Raw genomic sequence first — 21,006 nt, forward strand, 5'->3', positions numbered from 1 at the left:
GCCACACATGCATGGCGCATTTCATGGGGGCCCTACATGCATGCCGCATGTCATGGGGGCCCCAAGTGCATGCCTCATGTCATGGGGGCCCCAAATGCATGCCGCATGTCATAGTGGCCCCAAATGCATGCTGCATGTCATGAGGGTCCCACGTGCATGCCACATGTCATGGGGGCCCCAAATGCATGGCTCAAGTCATGGGGGCCCCAAATGCATGCCACATATCATGGGGGCCCCACGTGCATGCTGCATATATTGGGGGCCCCAAATGCATGCCACATGTCATGAGGGCCCCGCTTGCATGCCGCATGTCATTGGGGCCCCGCAGGCATTCCGCATGTCATGGGGGCCTCACGTGCATTCCGCATGTCATGGGGCCCAAATGCATGCCGCATGTCATGGGGGCCCAACGTGCATGCCGCATGTATTGGGGTTCCCAACTGCATGCCGCATATCATGGGGCCCCACATGCATGCCACATGTCATGGGGGCCCCAAATGCATGCCTCAAGTCATGGGGGCCCCAAATGCATGCCGCATGTCATGGGGGCTCAAATGCTTGCCGCATGTCATGGGGGCCATAAATGCATGCCGCATGTCATGGGGGCCCAACAAGCATGCCGCATGTGTTGGGGGCCCCAAATTCATGCAGCATGTCATAGTGGCCCCACATGCATGGCGCATTTCATTTGGGCCCCACTTGCATGCAGCATGTAATGGGGGATCCAAATGCATGCTGCACGTCATGGGGGCCCCACGTGCATGCCGCATGTCATGGGGGCCCCGCAGGCATTCCACATGTCATGGGGGCCCCAAATAAATGCTGCATTTCATGGGGGCCCCACGTGCATGCCGCATGTCATGGGGCCCCCCAAATGGATGCCGCATGTCATAGGGGCCCCACATGCATGCCGCATATCATGGGGGCCCCAAATGCATGCAGCATGTCATGGGGGCCCCACGTGCATGCCACATGTCATTGGGGGCCCACATGCATGCCGCATGTCATGGGGGCCACACTTGCATGCAGCATGTAATGGGGATCCAAATGCATGACGCATGTCAAGGGGGCCCCAAATTTTTGCCTCATGTCATCGGGGCCCCACATGCATGCTGGTTGTCATGGGGGCCCAAATGCATGCCGCATGTCATGGGGGCCCATGTGCATGCCGCATGTCATGGGGGACCAAATGCATGGCGCATGTTATGGGGGCCCCACGTGCATGCCGCTTGTCTTAGGGGCCCCAAGTACGTGCCGCATAATGGAGTCCCACATGCATGGTGCGTGTCATGGGGGCCCCACATGCATGCCGCATGTCATGACATGCGGCATGCATATGGGACCCCCATGACACGTGGCATGCATGTGGCCCCCAAATTCATGCTGCATGTCATGGGGGCCCCAATTGCATGACCCATGTTATGGAGGCTGCACATGCATGCCACATTTCATGGGGGCCACAAATGCATGCCGCATGTCATTTGGGCCCCAAAAGTATGCTGCATATCATGGGGGGCCCCAAATACGTGCCGCATGTCATGAGGGCCCCACATGCATGGCGCATGTCATGGGGGCCCCAAATGCATGCCGCATGTTATGGGGGCCGCAAATATGTGCTGCATGTCATGTGGGCCCCAAATATGTGCCAAATGTCAAGAGGGCCCCACATGAATGTCGCGTGTCATGGGGGCCCAAATGCTTGCAACATGTCATGGGGGCCATAAATGCATGCCGCATGTCATGGGGTCCCCAAATGCATGCCGCATGTCTCAGGTACCCCAAATGCATGCAGCATGTTATGCATGCCCCAAATGCATGCCGCATGTCATGGGAGCCCAAATGCATGCCGCATGTCATGGGGGCCCCACATGCATGCCGCATGTCATGGGGGCCCAAATGCTTGCCGCATGTCATGGGGGCCAGAAATGCATGCCGCATGTCATAGGGGCCCCACATGCATGGCGCATTTCATGGGGCCCCTACATGCATGCCGCATGTCATGGGGGCCCCACGTGCATGCCTCATGTCATGGGGGCCCCAAATGCATGCCGCATGTCATAGTGGCCCCAAATGCATGCTGCATGTCATGAGGGGCCCAAGTGCATGCCGCGTGTCATGGGGGCCCCAAATGCATGGCTCAAGTCATGGGGGCCCCAAATGCATGCCACATATCATGGGGGCCCCACGTGCATGCTGCATATATTGGGGGCCCCAAATGCATGCCACATGTCATGAGGGCCCCGCTTGCATGCCGCATGTCATTGGGGCCCCGCAGGCATTCCGCATGTCATGGGGGCCCCACGTGCATTCCGCATGTCATTTGGCCCAAATGCATGCCGCATGTCATGGGGGCCCAACGTGCATGCCGCATGTATTGGGGTCCCCAACTGCATGCCGCATATCATGGGGCCCCACTTGCATGCCACATGTCATGGGGGCCCCACATGCTTGCCGCATTTCATGGGGGACCCAAATGCATGCATACCGCATGTCATTGGGGCCCCGCAGGCATTCTGCATGTCATGGGGGCCTCACGTGCATTCCGCATGTCATGGGGGCCCCACGGACATGCTGCATGTCATTGGGGCCCCACGTGCTTGCCTCATGTCACGGGGGTCACAAATGTATGCCGCATGTCATGGGGGCCCCACGTGCATGCCGAATGTCATGGGCCCCCCCCAAATGCATGCCGCATGTCATGGGGCCCCCAAATGCATGTCGCATGTCATGGGTGCCCCACGTGCATGCTGCATGTCATGGGGGCCCCAAATGAATGCCTCATGTCATGGGGGCCCCAAATGCATGCAGCATGTCTTGGGGCCCACAAATGCATGCCGCATGTCATAGGGGCCCCAAATTCATGCCGCAAGTCATGGGGGCCATAAATGCATGCCGCATGTCAAGGGGGCCCCACGTGCATGACGCATGTCATGGGGACCCACATGCATGCCGCATGTCATGGAGGCCCCCATGACATGCGGCAAGCATTTGGGCCCCACATGCATGCTGCATGCCATGGGACCACCAAATGCATGCCGCATGTCAAGGGGGTCCCACATGCATGCCGCATGTCATGGGGGCCATAAATGCATGCCGCATGTCATGGGAGCCCCACATGAATGTCGCATGTCAAGGGGACCCAACGTGCATGCCGCGTGTATTGGGGGCCCCAAATTCATGCCGCATGTCATGAGGGCCCTGCATGCATGCCACATGCCATGGGGGCCCCGCAGGCATTCCGCATGTCATGGGGGGCCCAAATGCATGCCGCATGTCATGGGGGCCCCACGTGCATGCCGCATGTAATATGGGATTCAAATGCATGCCGCATGTCATGGGGGTCCCACATGCATGCCGCATGTCATGGGGGCCCCAAATGCATGCCTCAAGTCATGGGGGCACCAAATGCATGCAGCATGTCATTGGGGCCCCACATGCATGCCGCATGGCATGGGGTCCCCACATGCATGCCGCATGTCATGGGGGCCCCAAATGCATGCAGCATGTCATGGGGGCCCCACGTGCATGCCGCATGTCACGGGGGCCCCAAATGCATGCAGCATGTCATGGGGGCCCCACGTGCATGCCACATGTCATGGGGGGCCCACATGCATGCCGCATGTCACGAGGGCCACAAATGTATGCCGCATGTCATGGGGGCCCCACGTGCATGCCGCATGTCATGGGCCCCCCCAAATGCATGCAGCATGTCATGGGGGCCCCACGTGCATGCCACATGTCATGGGGAGCCCACATGCATGCCGCATATCATAGGGGCCCCACATGCATGGAGCATGTCATGGGGGCCCCACGTGCATGCCGCATGTCATGGGGGATCCAAACTCATGCCGCATGTCATTGGGGCCCCAAGCGTATGCCGCATTTCATGGGGGCCCCATGTGCATGCCACATGTAATGTGGGCCCCAAATGCATGCGGCATGTCATAGAGGCCCCACGTGCATGCCGCATGTCTCGGGCACCACAAATGCATGCAGCATGTTATGGGGGCCCCACGTGCATGCCGCATGTCTCAGGTACCCCAAATGCATGCAGCATGTTATGCAGGCCCCAAATGCATGCCGCATGTCATGGGGCCCAAATGCATGCCGCATGTCATGGGGGCCCCACATGCATGCCGCATGTCATGGGTGCCCCAAATGCATGCCGCATGTCATGGGGCCCCCAAATGCATGTCGCATGTCATGGGGGCCCCACGTGCATGCTGCATGTCATGGGGGCCCCAAATGAATGCCTCATGTCATGGGGGCCCCAAATGCATGCCGCATGTCATGGGCCCCCCAAATGCATGCAGCATGTCTTGGGGCCCACAAATGCATGCCGCATGTCATAGGGGCCCCACATGCATGGCGTATTTCATGGGGGCCCCAAATGCGTGCCGCATATCATAGGGGCCCCAAATTCATGCCGCAAGTCATGGGGGCCATAAATGCATGCCGCATGTCAAGGGGGCCCCACGTGCATGACGCATGTCATGGGGACCCACATGCATGCCGCATGTCATGGAGGCCCCCATGACATGCGGCAAGCATTTGGGCCCCACATGCATGCTGCATGCCATGGGGCCCCCAAATGCATGCCGCATGTCAAGGGGGTCCCACATGCATGCCGCATGTCATGGGGGCCCAAATGCTTGCCGCATGTCATGGGGGCCCCACGTGCATGCCGCATGTCATGGGGCCCAAAAGCTTGCCGCATGTCATGGGGGCCATAAATGCATGCCGCATGTCATGGGAGCCCCACATGAATGTCGCATGTCAAGGGGGCCCAACGTGCATGCCGCATGTATTGGGGGCCCCAAATTCATGCCGCATGTCATGAGGGCCCTGCATGCATGCCACATGTCATGGGGGCCCCGCAGGCATTCCGCATGTCATGGGGGCCCAAATGCATGCCACATGTCATGGGGGCCCCACGTGCATGCCGCATGTAATGGGGGATTCAAATGCATGCCGCATGTCATGGGGGTCCCACATGCATGCCGCATGTCATGGGGGCCCCAAATGCATGCCTCAAGTCATGGGGGCCCCAAATGCATGCCACATGTAATTGGGGCCCCACATGCATGCCGCATGGCATGGGGTCCCCACATGCATGCCGCATGTCATGGGGGCTCAAATGCTTGCCGCATGTCATGGGGGCCATAAATGCATGCCGCATGTCATGGGGGCCCAACAAGCATGCCGCATGTATTGGGGGCCCCAAATTCATGCAGCATGTCATAGGGGCCCCACATGCATGGCGCATTTCATGGGGGCCCCACTTGCATGCAGCATGTAATGGGGGATCCAAATGCATGCTGCACGTCATGGGGGCGCCACGTGCATGCCGCATGTCATGGGGGCCCCGCAGGCATTCCACATGTCATGGGGGCCCCAAATAAATGCTGCCTTTCATGGGGGCCCCACGTGCATGCCGCATGTCATGGGGCCCCCCAAATGGATGCCGCATGTCATAGGGGCCCCACGTGCATGCCGCATATCATGGGGGCCCCAAATGCATGCAGCATGTCATTTGGGCCCCACGTGCATGCCACATGTCATTGGGGGCCCACATGCATGCCGCATGTCATGGGGGCCACACTTGCATGCAGCATGTAATGGGGATCCAAATGCATGACGCATGTCATGGGGGCCCCAAATGCATGCGGCATGTCATAGTGGCCCCACGTGCATACCACATGTCATGGGGGCCCCACATGCATGCCGCATGTCTTGGGGGCCCAAATGCATGACGCATGTCATGGATGCTCCACGTGCATGCCGCATGTAATGGGGCCCCCAAATTCATGTTGCATGTCATAGGGGCACCACGTGCATTCTGCATGTCATGGGGGCCCCAAATGCATGCCGCATGTCATGGGGCCCCACGTGCATGCCGCATGTCTTGGGGCCCACAAATGCATGCCGCATGTCATAGGGGCCCCACATGCATGGCACATTTCATGGGGGCCCTACATGCATGCCGCATGTCATGGGGGCCCCAAATGCATGCCTCATGTCATGGGGGCCCCAAATGCATGCCGCATGTCATAGTGGTTTCCACATGCATGCTGCATGTCATGAGGGGCCCACGTGCATGCCGCAAGTCATGGGGGCCCCAAATGCATGCCACATATCATGGGGGCCCCACGTGCATGCTGCATATATTGGGTCCCCAAATGCATGCCACATGTCATGAGGGCCCCGCTTGCATTCCGCATGTCATTGGGGCCCCGCAGGCATTCCGCATGTCATGGGGGCCCCACGTACATGCTGCATGTCATTGGGGCCCCACGTGCTTGCCGCATTTAATGGGGGACGCAAATGCATGCATGCCGCATGTCATTGGGGCCCCGCAGGCATTCCGCATGTCATGGGGGCCTCACGTGCATTCCGCATGTCATGGGGGCCCCACGTACATGCTGCATGTCATTGGGGCCCCACGTGCTTGCCGCATGTCATGGGGCCCCCCAAATGCAGGCCGCATGTCACAGGGGTCCCACATGCATGCCGCATGTCATGGGGGCCCCAAATGCATGCCGTATGTCATAGTGGCCCCAAATGCATGCTGCATGTCATGAGGGCCCCACGTGCATGCCGCATGTCATAGGGGCCCCACGTGCATGCCGCATGTCATGGGGCCCCACATGCATGCCGCATGTCATGGGGGATCCAAACTCATGCTGCATGTCATTGGGGCCCCAAGCATATGCCGCATGTCATGGAGGCCCCATGTGCATGCCACATGTAATGGGGGCCACAAATGCATGCGGCATGTCATAGGGGCCCCACGTGCATGCCGCATGTCTCGGGCACCCCAAATTCATGCCGCATGTCATAGGGGCCCCACGTGCATGGCGCAAATCATGGGTGCCCCACATGCATGCCGCATGTCATCGGGGCCCCAAATGCATGCCGCATGTCATAGGGGCCCCACATGCATGCCGCATTTCATGAGGGACCCAAATGCATGCCGCATGTCATAGTGGCCCCAAATGCATGCTGCATGTCATGACGGGCCCACGTGCATAAAGCATGTCATGGGGGCCCGAAATGCATGGCTCAAGTCATGGGGGCCCCAAATGCATGCCACATATCATGGGGGCCCCACGTGCATGCTGCATATATTGGGGGCCCCAAATGCATGCCACATGTCATGAGGGCCCCGCTTTCATGCCGCATGTCATTGGGGCCCCGCAGGCATTCCGCATGTCATGGGGGCCTCACGTGCATTCCGCATGTCATGGGGGCCCCACATGCATGGCACATGTCATAGGGGCCCCACGTACATGGCTCATGTCATGGGTGCCCCACCTGCATGCCGCATGTCATTGGGGCCCCAATTGCATGCCGCATGCCATAGGGGCCCCACATGCATGGCGCATGTCATGGGGGCCCCAAATGCATGCCGCATGTTATGGGGCCCCCATGTGCATGCCGCATGTCATGGGGGCCCCAAATGCATGCCGCATGTAATGGGGGCCCCACGTGCATGCCACATGTCATGGGGGCCCCAAATGCATGCAGCATGTCATGGGGGCCCCACGTGCATGCCACATGTCATGGGGGCCCACATGCATGCCGCATGTCATGGGGCCCCCACTTGCATGCATCATGTAATGGGGGTCCCACATGCATGCATCATGTCATGAGGGCCCCACATGCATGCCGCATGTCATGGGGGTCCCACGTGCATGCTGCATGTCCTTGGGGCCCCACGTGCTTGCCGCATGTCACGAGGGCCACAAATGTATGCCGCATGTCATGGGGGCCCCACGTGCATGCCGCATGTCATGTGGCCCCCCAAATGCATGCAGCATGTCATGGGGGCCCCACGTGCATGCCACATGTCATGGGGAGCCCACATGCATGGAGCATGTCATGGGGGCCCCACGTGTATGCCGCATTTCATGGGGGCCCCATGTGCATGCCACATGTAATGTGGGCCCCAAATGCATGCGGCATGTCATAGAGGCCCCACTTGCATGCCGCATGTCTCGGGCACCCCAAATGCATGCAGCATGTTATGGGGGCCCAACGTGCATGCCGCATGTCTCAGGTACACCAAATGCATGCAGCATGTTATGCAGGCCCCAAATGCATGCCGCATGTCATGGGGGCCCAAATGCATGCCACATGTCATGGGGCCCCCACATGCATGCCACATGTCATGGGTGCCCCAAATGCATGCCGCATGTCATGGGGGCTCCACGTGCATGCCGCATTTCATGGGGACCCAAATGCATGCCGCATGTCATGGGGCCCCCAAATGCATGTCGCATGTCATGGGGGCCCCACGTGCATGCTTCATGTCATGGGGGCCCCAAATGAATGCCTCATGTCATGGTGGCCCCAAATGCATGCCGCATGTCATGGGGCCCCCCAAATGCATGCAACATGTCTTGGGGCCCACAAATGCATGCTGCATGTCATAGGGGCCCCACATGCATGGCGTATTTCATGGGGGCCCCAAATGCGTGCCGCATATCATGGGGGCCCCAAATTCATGCCGCAAGTCATGGGGGCCATAAATGCATGCCGCATGTCATGGGGGCCCAACAAGCATGCCGCATGTATTGGGGGCCCCAAATTCATGCAGCATGTCACAGGGGCCCCACATGCATGGCACATTTCATGGGGGCCCCGCTTGCATGCAGCATGTAATGGGGGATCCAAATGCATGCTGCACGTCATGGGGGCCCCACGTGCATGCCGCATGTCATGGGGGCCCCGCAGGCATTCCACATGTCATGGGGGCCCCAAATAAATGCTGCATTTCATGGGGGCCCCACGTGCATACCGCATGTCATGGGGCCCCCCAAATGGATGCCGCATGTCATAGGGGCCCCACATGCATGCCGCATATCATGGGGGCCCCAAATGCATGCAGCATGTCATGGGGGCCCCACGTGCATGCCACATGTCATTGGGGGCTCACATGCATGCCGCATGTCATTGGGGCCACACTTGCATGCAGCATGTCATGGGGGCCCAAATGCATGACGCATGTCATGGATGCTCCACGTGCATGCCGCATGTAATGGGGCCCCCAAATTCATGTCGCATGTCATAGGGGCCCACGTGCATTCCGCATGTCATGGGGGCCCCAAATGCATGCCACATGTCATGGGGGCCCCACGTGCATGCCGCATGTCTTGGGGCCCACAAATGCATGCCGCATGTCATAGGGGCCCCACATGCATGGCGCATTTCATGGGGGCCCTACATGCATGCCGCATGTCATGGGGGCCCCAAATGCATGCCTCATGTCATGGGGGCCCCAAATGCATGCCGCATGTCATAGTGGTTTCCACATGCATGCTGCATGTCATGAGGGGCCCACGTGCATGCCGCAAGTCATGGGGCCCCCAAATGCATGCCACATATCATGGGGGCCCCACGTGCATGCTGCATATATTGGGTCCCCAAATGCATGCCACATGTCATGAGGGCCCCGCTTGCATTCCGCATGTCATTGGGGCCCCGCAGGCATTCCGCATGTCATGGGGGCCCCACGTACATGCTGCATGTCATTGGGGCCCCACGTGCTTGCCGCATTTAATGGGGGACGCAAATGCATGCATGCCGCATGTCATTGGGGCACCGCAGGCATTCCGCATGTCATGGGGGCCTCACGTGCATTCCGCATGTCATGGGGGCCCCACGTACATGCTGCATGTCATTGGGGCCCCACGTGCTTGCCGCATGTCATGGGGCCCCCCAAATGCAGGCCGCATGTCATAGGGGCCCCACGTGCATGGCGCAAATCATGGGTGCCCCACATGCATGCCGCATGTCATCGGGGCCCCAAATGCATGCCGCATGTCATAGGGGCCCCACATGCATGCCGCATTTTATGGGGGACCCAAATGCATGCCGCATGTCATAGTGGCCCCAAATGCATGCTGCATGTCATGACGGGCCCACGTGCTTGACGCATGTCATGGGGGCCCGAAATGCATGGCTCAAGTCATGGGGGCCCCAAATGCATGCCACATATCATGGGGGCCCCACGTGCATGCTGCATATATTGGGGGCCCCAAATGCATGCCACATGTCATGAGGGCCCCGCTTGCATGCCGCATGTCATTGGGGCCCCGCAGGCATTCCGCATGTCATGGGGCCCCCACATGCATGCCACATTTCATGGGGGCACCCAAATGCATGCATGCCGCATGTCATTGGGGCCCCAAATGCATGCCGCATGTCATAGTGGCTCCAAATGCATGCCGCAAGTCATGGGTGCCCCACATGCATGCCGCATGTCATCGGGCCCACAAATGTATGCCGCATGTCATGGGGGCCCCACGTGCATGCCGCATGTCATGGGGCCCCCCAAATGCATGCCGCATGTCATAGGGGTCCCACATGCATGCCGCATGTCATAGTGGCCCCAAATGCATGCCGCAAGTCATGGATGCCACACATGCATGCTGCATGTCATGGAGGCCCCCAAATGCATGCAGCATGTCTTGGGGCCCACAAATGCATGCCGCATGTCATAGGGGCCCCACATGCATAGCGCATGTCATGGGGGACCGAAATGCATGACTCATGTCATGGGGGCCCCACGTGCATGTCGCATGTCATGGGGGATCCAAACTCATGCTGCATGTCATTGGGACCCCAAGCGTATACCGCATGTCATGGAGGCCCCATGTGCATGCCACATGTAATGGGGGCCCCAAATGCATGCGGCATGTCATAGGGGCCCCATGTGCATTCCGCATGTCTCGGGCACCCCAAATGCATGCAGCATGTTATGGGGGCCCCACGTGCATGCCACATGTCTCAGGTACCCCAAGTGCATGCAGCATGTTATGCAGGCCCCCATGACATGCGGCAAGCATTTGGGCCACACATGCATGCCGCATGCCATGGGCCCCCCAAATGCATGCCGCATGTCATGGGGGCCCCACATGCATGCCGCATGTCATGGGGGCCCCACATGCATGCCGCATGTCATGAGGGCCCCACATGCATGGCGCATGTCATGGGGGCCACAAATATGTGCGCATTTCATGGGGGCCCAACGTGCATGCCGCATGTCTTTGGGCCCCAAATATTTGCCGCATGTCATGGGGGCCCCACATGCCTGCCATGTGTCATGGGGTCCCCACATGCATTCCGCATGTCATGAGGGCCCCACATGCATGGCGCAAGTCATAGGGGCCACACGTGCATGCCTCGTGTCATGGGGGCCCCAAACGCATGCCTCATTACACGGGGGCCCCAAGTGCATGCTGCATGTCATGGGGACCCCAAATGCATGCCGCATGTCATGGGGACCCTAAATGTATGCCGAATGTCATGGGGGCCCAAAATACGTGCCACATATCAGGGGGCCCCACGTGCATGCCGCATGTCATGGGTGCCCCACATGCATGCTGCATTTCATGGGGTCCCAAATGCATGCCCCATGTCATGGGGGGCCCACGTGCATGCCGCAAGTCATGGGGTCCCCAAATGCATGCCTCATGTCATGGGGTCCCTAAATGCATGCCGCATGTCAAGGGGGCCCCAAATGTATGCCGCATGTCATGGGGGCCCAACGTGCATGCCGCATGTCTTGGGGCCCCAAATATTTGCCGCAAGTCGTGGGAGCCCCACATGCATGCCACGTGTCATGGGGTCCCCACGTGCATTCCGCATGTCATGGGGGCTCCACATGCATGCCGCATGTCATGAGGGCCCCAAATGCATGCCGCATGTCATGGAGGCCCCAAATGTATGCCGCATGTCATGGGGGCCCCAAATACATGCCGCATGTCATGGGGGCCCCCGTGCGTGCCGCATGTCATTGGGGCCACAAATACATGTCGCATGTTTTGGGGCCCCCAAATACGTGCCGCATGTCATGGGGGCCCCACGTGCTTGCCGCATGTTATGGAGTCCCCAAATGCATGCCGCCTGTCATGGGGGCCCCACGAGCATGCCTCATTTCCTTGGGGACCCTAAATGCATGCTACATGTCAGGGGCTCCAAATGCTTGCTGCATGTCATGGAAGCCCCAAATACATGCCGCTTGTAATGGGGGCGCCAAATGCATGCCACATATCATGAGGGCAACACGTGCATGCCGCATGTAATGGGGGCCCCACATGCAAGCTGGGTGTTATTGGGGCCCAAATGCATGCCGCATGTCATGGGGGCCCCACATACATGGCGCATGTCATGGGGGCCCCAAATGCATGCCGCATGTCAAGGGGGCCCCAAATTTTTGCCTCATGTCATCGGGGCCCCACATGCATGCTGGTTGTCATGGGGGCCCAAATGCATGCCGCATGTCATGGGGGCCCATGTGCATGCCGCATGTCATGGAGGACCAAATGCATTGCGCATGTTATGGGGGCCCCACGTGCATGCCGCTTGTCTTAGGGGCCCCAAGTACGTGCCGCATAATGGGGTCCCACATGCATGGTGCGTGTCATGGGGGCCCCACATGCATGCCGCATGTCATGACATGCGGCATGCATGTGGGACCCCCATGACACGTGGCATGCATGTGGCCCCCAAATTCATGCTGCATGTCATGGGGGCCCCAATTGCATGACCCATGTTATGGAGGCTGCACATGCATGCCACATTTCATGGGGGCCACAAATGCATGCCGCATGTCATTTGGGCCCCAAAAGTATGCTGCATATCATGGGGGGCCCCAAATACGTGCCGCATGTCATGAGGGCCCCACATGCATGGCGCATGTCATGGGGCCCCCAAATGCATGCCTCATGTTATGGGGGCCGCAAATATGTGCTGCATGTCATGTGGGCCCCAAATATGTGCCAAATGTCAAGAGGGCCCCACATGAATGTCGCGTGTCATGGGAGCCCCAAATGCTTACCGCATGTCATTTCGTCTCCACATGCATGCCACAGGTCATGGGGGCCCCACATACATGCCGCGTGTCATGGGAGCCCCAAATGCATGCCCCCTTTCATGGGGGCACCACGTGCATGCCGCATGTCATGGGGGCCCCAAATGCATACCGCATGTCATGGGGGCCCCAAATGCATGCCGCATGTTATGGGGGCCCTAAATGTATGCCGCATGTCATGGCAGCTCCAATACGTGCCACATGTCATGGGGGCCCCACGTGCATGCCGCATGTCATGGGTGCCCCACATGCATGCCTCATGTCATGGGGGCTCCAAATGCATGCCTCATGTCATGGCGTCCCCAAAGACATGCCTCATGTCATGGGGGCCCCACATGCATGCCACATGTCATAGTGGCCCCACATGCATGCCACGTGTCAAGGGAGCCCCAAATGAATGTCGCATGTCAAGGGGGCCCCATGTGCATGCCGCATGTCATGGGGACCCACATGCATGCAGCATGTCATGGAGGCCCCATGACATGCGACAAGCATTTGGGCCCCACATGCATGCCGCATGCCATGGCCCCCCAAATGCATGCCGCATGTCATGGGGGCCCCACATGCATGCCGCATGTCATGGGGGCCATAAATGCATGCCGCATGTCATGAGGGCCCCAAATGCATACCGCATGTCTCAGGTACCCCAAATGCATGCAGCATGTTATGCATGCCCCAAATGCATGCCGCATGTCATGGGAGCCCAAATGCATGCCGCATGTCATGGGGGCCCCACATGCATGCCGCATGTCATGGGGGCCCCAAATGCATGCCGCATGTCATGGGGGCCCCACGTGCTTGGCGCAAGTCATGGGTGCCCCACATGCATGACGCATGTCATCGGGGCCCCAAATGCATGCCGCATGTCATAGGGGCCCCACATGCATGACGCATGTCATGGGGGCCCCACATGCATGCTGCATGTCATGGGGGCCCAAATGCTTGCCGCATGTCATGGGGGCCAGAAATGCATGCCGCATGTCATAGGGGCCCCACATGCATGGCGCATTTCATGGGGGCCCTACATGCATGCCGCATGTCATGGGGGCCCCAAGTGCATGCCTCATGTCATGGGGGCCCCAAATGCATGCCGCATGTCATAGTGGCGCCAAATGCATGCTGCATGTCATGAGGGGCCCACGTGCATGCCGCATGTCATGGGGGCCCCAAATGCATGGCTCAAGTCATGGGGGCCTCAAATGCATGCCACATATCATGGGGGCCCCACGTGCATGCTGCATATATTGGGGGCCCCAAATGCATGCCACATGTCATGAGGGCCCCGCTTGCATGCCGCATGTCATTGGGGCCCCGCAGGCATTCCGCATGTCATGGGGGCCTCACGTTCATTCCGCATGTCATGGGGCCCAAATGCATGCCGCATGTCATGGGGGCCCAACGTGCATGCCGCATGTATTGGGGTCCCCAACTGCATGCCGCATATCATGGGGCCCCACATGCATGCCACATGTCATGGGGGCCCCACATGCTTGCCGCATTTCATGGGGGACCCAAATGCATGCATACCGCATGTCATTGGGGCCCCGCAGGCATTCCGCATGTCATGGGGGCCTCATGTGCATTCCGCATGTCATGGGGGCTCCACGTGCATGCTGCATGTCATTGGGGCCCCACGTGCTTGCCGCATGTCATGGGGCCCCACGTGCATGCCTCATGTCACGGGGGCCACAAATGTATGCCGCATGTCATGGGAGCCCCACGTGCATGCTGCATGTCATGGGGCCCCCACATGCATGCCACATTTCATGGGGGGACCCAAATGCATGCATGCCGCATGTCATTGGGGCCCCAAATGCATGCCGCATGTCATAGTGGCTCCAAATGCATGCCGCAAGTCATGGGGGCCCCAAATGCATGCCACATATCATGGGGGCCTCACGTGCATTCTGCATGACATGGGGGCCCCAAATGCTTGCAGCATGTCATGGGGGCCCCACATGCATGTCGCATGTCATGGGGGCCCCAAATGCATGCCACATATCATGGGGGCCCCACGTGCATGCTGCATATATTGGGGGCCCCAAATGCATGCCGCATGTTATGGGGGCCCTAAATGTATGCCGCATGTCATGGCAGCCCCAATACGTGCCACATGTCATGGGGGCCCCACGTACATGCCGCATGTCATGGGTGCCCCACATGCATGCCTCATGTCATGGGGGCTCCAAATGCATGCCTCATGTCATGGCGTCCCCAAAGGCATGCCTCATGTCATGGGGGCACCACATGCATGCCGCATGTCATAGGGGCCCCACGTGCATGCCGCATGTCATGGGGGCCCCACATGCATGCCGCATTTCATGGGGGATCCAAACTCATGCTGCAATGTCATTGGGGCCCCAAGCGTATGCCGCATGTCATGGAGGCCCCATGTGTATGCCACATGTAATGGGGGCCACAAATGCATGCCGCATGTCATGGGGGCCCCAAATACATGCCGCATGTCATGGGGGCCCCACGTGCTTGGCGAAAGTCATGGGTGCCCCACATGCATGCCGAATGTCATCGGGGCCCTAAATGCATGCCGCATGTCATAGGGGCCCCACATGCATGACGCATGTCATGGGGGCCCCACATGCATGCCGCTTGTCACGGAGGCCCCAAATGCATGCCGCATGTCATGGGAGCCCCACATGAATGTCACATGTCAAGGGGGCCCCACGTGCATGCCACATGTCATGAGGACCCCAAATGCATGCCGCATGTCATGGGGGCCATAAATGCATGCCGCATGTCATGGGGGCCCAACGTGCATGCCGCATGTATTGTGGGCCCCAAATTCATGCTGCATGTCATGAGGGCCCTGCATGCATGCCGCATGTCATGGGGGCTCCAAATGCATGACTCATGTCATGGCGTCCCCAAAGGCATGCCTCATGTCATGGGGGCCCCACATGCATGGCACATGTCATAGTGGCCCCACATGCATGCCACGTGTCAAGGGAGCCCCAAATGAATGTCGCATTCAAGGGGGCCCCATGTGCATGCCGCATGTCATGGGGACCCACATGCATGCAGCATGTCATGGAGGCCCCATGACATGCGACAAGCATTTGGGCCCCACATGCATGCCGCATGCCATGGGCCCCCAAATGCATGCCGCATGTCATGGGGCCCCACATGCATGCCGCATGTCATGGGGCCCAAATGCTTGCCACATGTCATGGGGGCCATAAATGCATGCCGCATGTCATGGGGGCCCCAAATGCATGCCGCATGTCTCAGGTACCCCAAATGCATGCAGCATGTTATGCATGCCCCAAATGCATGCAGCATGTTATGCATGCCCCAAATGCATGCCGCATGTCATGGGGGCCCCACATGCATGCCGCATGTCATGGGGGCCCCAAATGCATGCCGCATGTCATGGGGGCCCCACGTGCTTGACGCAAGTCATGGGTGCCCCACATGCATGACGCATGTCATCGGGGCCCCAAATGCATTCCGCATGTCATGGGGGCCAGAAATGCATGCCGCATGTCATAGGGGCCACACATGCATGGCGCATTTCATGGGGGCCCTACATGCATGCCGCATGTCATGGGGGCCCCAAGTGCATGCCTCATGTCATGGGGGCCCCAAATGCATGCCGCATGTCATAGTGGCCCCAAATGCATGCTGCATGTCATGAGGGTCCCACGTGCATGCCACATGTCATGGGGGCCCCAAATGCATGGCTCAAGTCATGGGGGCCCCAAATGCATGCCACATATCATGGGGGCCCCACGTGCATGCTGCATATATTGGGGGCCCCAAATGCATGCCACATGTCATGAGGGCCCCGCTTGCATGCCGCATGTCATTGGGGCCCCGCAGGCATTCCGCATGTCATGGGGGCCTCACGTGCATTCCGCATGTCATGGGGCCCAAATGCATGCCGCATGTCATGGGGGCCCAACGTGCATGCCGCATGTATTGGGGTTCCCAACTGCATGCCGCATATCATGGGGCCCCACATGCATGCCACATGTCATGGGGGCCCCAAATGCATGCCTCAAGTCATGGGGGCCCCAAATGCATGCCGCATGTCATGGGGGCTCAAATGCTTGCCGCATGTCATGGGGGCCATAAATGCATGCCGCATGTCATGGGGGCCCAACAAGCATGCCGCATGTGTTGGGGGCCCCAAATTCATGCAGCATGTCATAGTGGCCCCACATGCATGGCGCATTTCATTTGGGCCCCACTTGCATGCAGCATGTAATGGGGGATCCAAATGCATGCTGCACGTCATGGGGGCCCCACGTGCATGCCGCATGTCATGGGGGCCCCGCAGGCATTCCACATGTCATGGGGGCCCCAAATAAATGCTGCATTTCATGGGGGCCCCACGTGCATGCCGCATGTCATGGGGCCCCCCAAATGGATGCCGCATGTCATAGGGGCCCCACATGCATGCCGCATATCATGGGGGCCCCAAATGCATGCAGCATGTCATGGGGGCCCCACGTGCATGCCACATGTCATTGGGGGCCCACATGCATGCCGCATGTCATGGGGGCCACACTTGCATGCAGCATGTAATGGGGATCCAAATGCATGACGCATGTCAAGGGGGCCCCAAATTTTTGCCTCATGTCATCGGGGCCCCACATGCATGCTGGTTGTCATGGGGGCCCAAATGCATGCCGCATGTCATGGGGGCCCATGTGCATGCCGCATGTCATGGGGGACCAAATGCATGGCGCATGTTATGGGGGCCCCACGTGCATGCCGCTTGTCTTAGGGGCCCCAAGTACGTGCCGCATAATGGAGTCCCACATGCATGGTGCGTGTCATGGGGGCCCCACATGCATGCCGCATGTCATGACATGCGGCATGCATATGGGACCCCCATGACACGTGGCATGCATGTGGCCCCCAAATTCATGCTGCATGTCATGGGGGCCCCAATTGCATGACCCATGTTATGGAGGCTGCACATGCATGCCACATTTCATGGGGGCCACAAATGCATGCCGCATGTCATTTGGGCCCCAAAAGTATGCTGCATATCATGGGGGGCCCCAAATACGTGCCGCATGTCATGAGGGCCCCACATGCATGGCGCATGTCATGGGGGCCCCAAATGCATGCCGCATGTTATGGGGGCCGCAAATATGTGCTGCATGTCATGTGGGCCCCAAATATGTGCCAAATGTCAAGAGGGCCCCACATGAATGTCGCGTGTCATGGGGGCCCAAATGCTTGCAACATGTCATGGGGGCCATAAATGCATGCCGCATGTCATGGGGTCCCCAAATGCATGCCGCATGTCTCAGGTACCCCAAATGCATGCAGCATGTTATGCATGCCCCAAATGCATGCCGCATGTCATGGGAGCCCAAATGCATGCCGCATGTCATGGGGGCCCCACATGCATGCCGCATGTCATGGGGGCCCAAATGCTTGCCGCATGTCATGGGGGCCAGAAATGCATGCCGCATGTCATAGGGGCCCCACATGCATGGCGCATTTCATGGGGCCCCTACATGCATGCCGCATGTCATGGGGGCCCCACGTGCATGCCTCATGTCATGGGGGCCCCAAATGCATGCCGCATGTCATAGTGGCCCCAAATGCATGCTGCATGTCATGAGGGGCCCAAGTGCATGCCGCGTGTCATGGGGGCCCCAAATGCATGGCTCAAGTCATGGGGGCCCCAAATGCATGCCACATATCATGGGGGCCCCACGTGCATGCTGCATATATTGGGGGCCCCAAATGCATGCCACATGTCATGAGGGCCCCGCTTGCATGCCGCATGTCATTGGGGCCCCGCAGGCATTCCGCATGTCATGGGGGCCCCACGTGCATTCCGCATGTCATTTGGCCCAAATGCATGCCGCATGTCATGGGGGCCCAACGTGCATGCCGCATGTATTGGGGTCCCCAACTGCATGCCGCATATCATGGGGCCCCACTTGCATGCCACATGTCATGGGGGCCCACATGCTTGCCGCATTTCATGGGGGACCCAAATGCATGCATACCGCATGTCATTGGGGCCCCGCAGGCATTCTGCATGTCATGGGGGCCTCACGTGCATTCCGCATGTCATGGGGGCCCCACGGACATGCTGCATGTCATTGGGGCCCCACGTGCTTGCCTCATGTCACGGGGGTCACAAATGTATGCCGCATGTCATGGGGGCCCCACGTGCATGCCGAATGTCATGGGCCCCCCCCAAATGCATGCCGCATGTCATAGGGGTCCCACATGCATGCCGCATGTCATGGGGGCCCCAAATGCATGCCGCATGTCATAGTGGCTCCAAATGCATGCCACATGTCATGAGGGCCCCACGTGCATGGCGCATTTCGTGGGGGACCCAAATGCATGCCGCATGTCATGGGGTCCCCAAATGCATGGCGCATGTCATGGGGGATCCAAACTCATGCTGCATGTCATTGGGGCCCCAAGCGTATGCCGCATGTCATGGAGGCCCCATGTGCATGCCACATGTAATGGGGGCCCCAAATGTATGCGGCATGTCATAGGGGCCCCACGTGCATGCCGCATGTCTCGGGCACCCCAAATGCATGCCGCATATAATGGGGCCCCCAAATTCATGCCGCAAGTCATGGGGGCCATAAATGCATGCCGCATGTCAAGGGGCCCCCACGTGCATGACGCATGTCATGGGGACCCACATGCATGCCACATGTCATGGAGGCCCCCATGACATGCGGCAAGCATTTGGGCCCCACATGCATGCTGCATGCCATGGGGCCCCCAAATGCATGCCGCATGTCAAGGGGGCCCAACATGCATGTCGCATGTCATGGGGGCCCAAATGCTTGCCGCATGTCATGGGAGCCCCACATGCATGCCGCATGTCATGGGGCCCAAAAGCTTGCCGCATGTCATGGGGGCCATAAATGCATGCCGCATGTCATGGGAGCCCCACATGAATGGCGCATGTCAAGGGGGCCCAACGTGCATGCCGCATGTATTGGGGCCCCCAAATTCATGCCGCAAGTCATGAGGGCCCTGCATGCATTCCGCATGTCATGGGGGGCCCAAATGCATGCCGCATGTCATGGCGGCCCCAAATGCATGCCGCATGTAATGGGGGATTCAAATGCATGCCGCATGTCATGGGGGTCCCACATGCATGCCGCATGTCATGGGGGCCCCAAATGCATGCCTCAAGTCATGGGGCCCCCCAAATGGATTCCGCATTTCATAGGGGCCCCACATGCATGACGCATATCTTGGGGCCCACAAATGCATGCCGCATGTCATAGGGGCCCCACATGCATGGCACATGTCATAGGGGCCCCACGTACATGGCTCATGTCATGGGTGCCCCACCTGCATGCTGCATGTCATTGGGGCCCCAATTGCATGCCGCATGCCATAGGGGCCCCACATGCATGGCGCATGTCATGGGGGCCCCAAATGCATGCCGCATGTTATGGGGGCCCCATGTGCATGCCGCATGTCATGGGGGCCCCAAATGCATGCCGCATGTAATGGGGGCCCCACGTGCATGCCACATGTCATGGGGGCCCCAAATGCATGCAGCATGTCATGGGGGCCCCACGTGCATGCCACATGTCATGGGGGCCCCACATGCATGCCGCATGTCATGGGGGCCCCACTTGCATGCCGCATGTTATGGGGGCCCCATGTGCATGTCGCATGTCATGGGGGCCCCAAATGCATGCCGCATGTAATGGGGGTCCCACATGCATGCAGCATGTCATGAGGGCCCCACATGCATGCCGCATGTCATGGGGGTCCCACGTGCATGCTGCATGTCATTGGGGCCCCACGTGCTTGCCGCATGTCACGAGGGCCACAAATGTATGCCGCATATCATGGGGGCCCCACGTGCATGCCGCATGTCATGGGGCCCCCCATGCATGCCACATTTCATGGGGGGACCCAAATGCATGCATGCCGCATGTCATTGGGGCCCCAAATGCATGCCGCATGTCATAGTGGCTCCAAATGCATGCCGCAAGTCATGGGGGCCCCAAATGCATGCCACATATCATGGGGGCCTCACGTGCATTCTGCATGACATGGGGGCCCCAAATGCTTGCAGTATGTCATGGGGGCCCCACATGCATGTCGCATGTCATGGGGGCCCCAAATGCATGCCACATATCATGGGGGCC

This window comes from Phyllobates terribilis, unplaced genomic scaffold (assembly GCF_046119375.1).
Source record: "Phyllobates terribilis strain yellow unplaced genomic scaffold, ASM4611937v1 Scaffold_43__1_contigs__length_10536358, whole genome shotgun sequence".
Lineage (NCBI taxonomy): Eukaryota > Metazoa > Chordata > Amphibia > Anura > Dendrobatidae > Phyllobates > Phyllobates terribilis.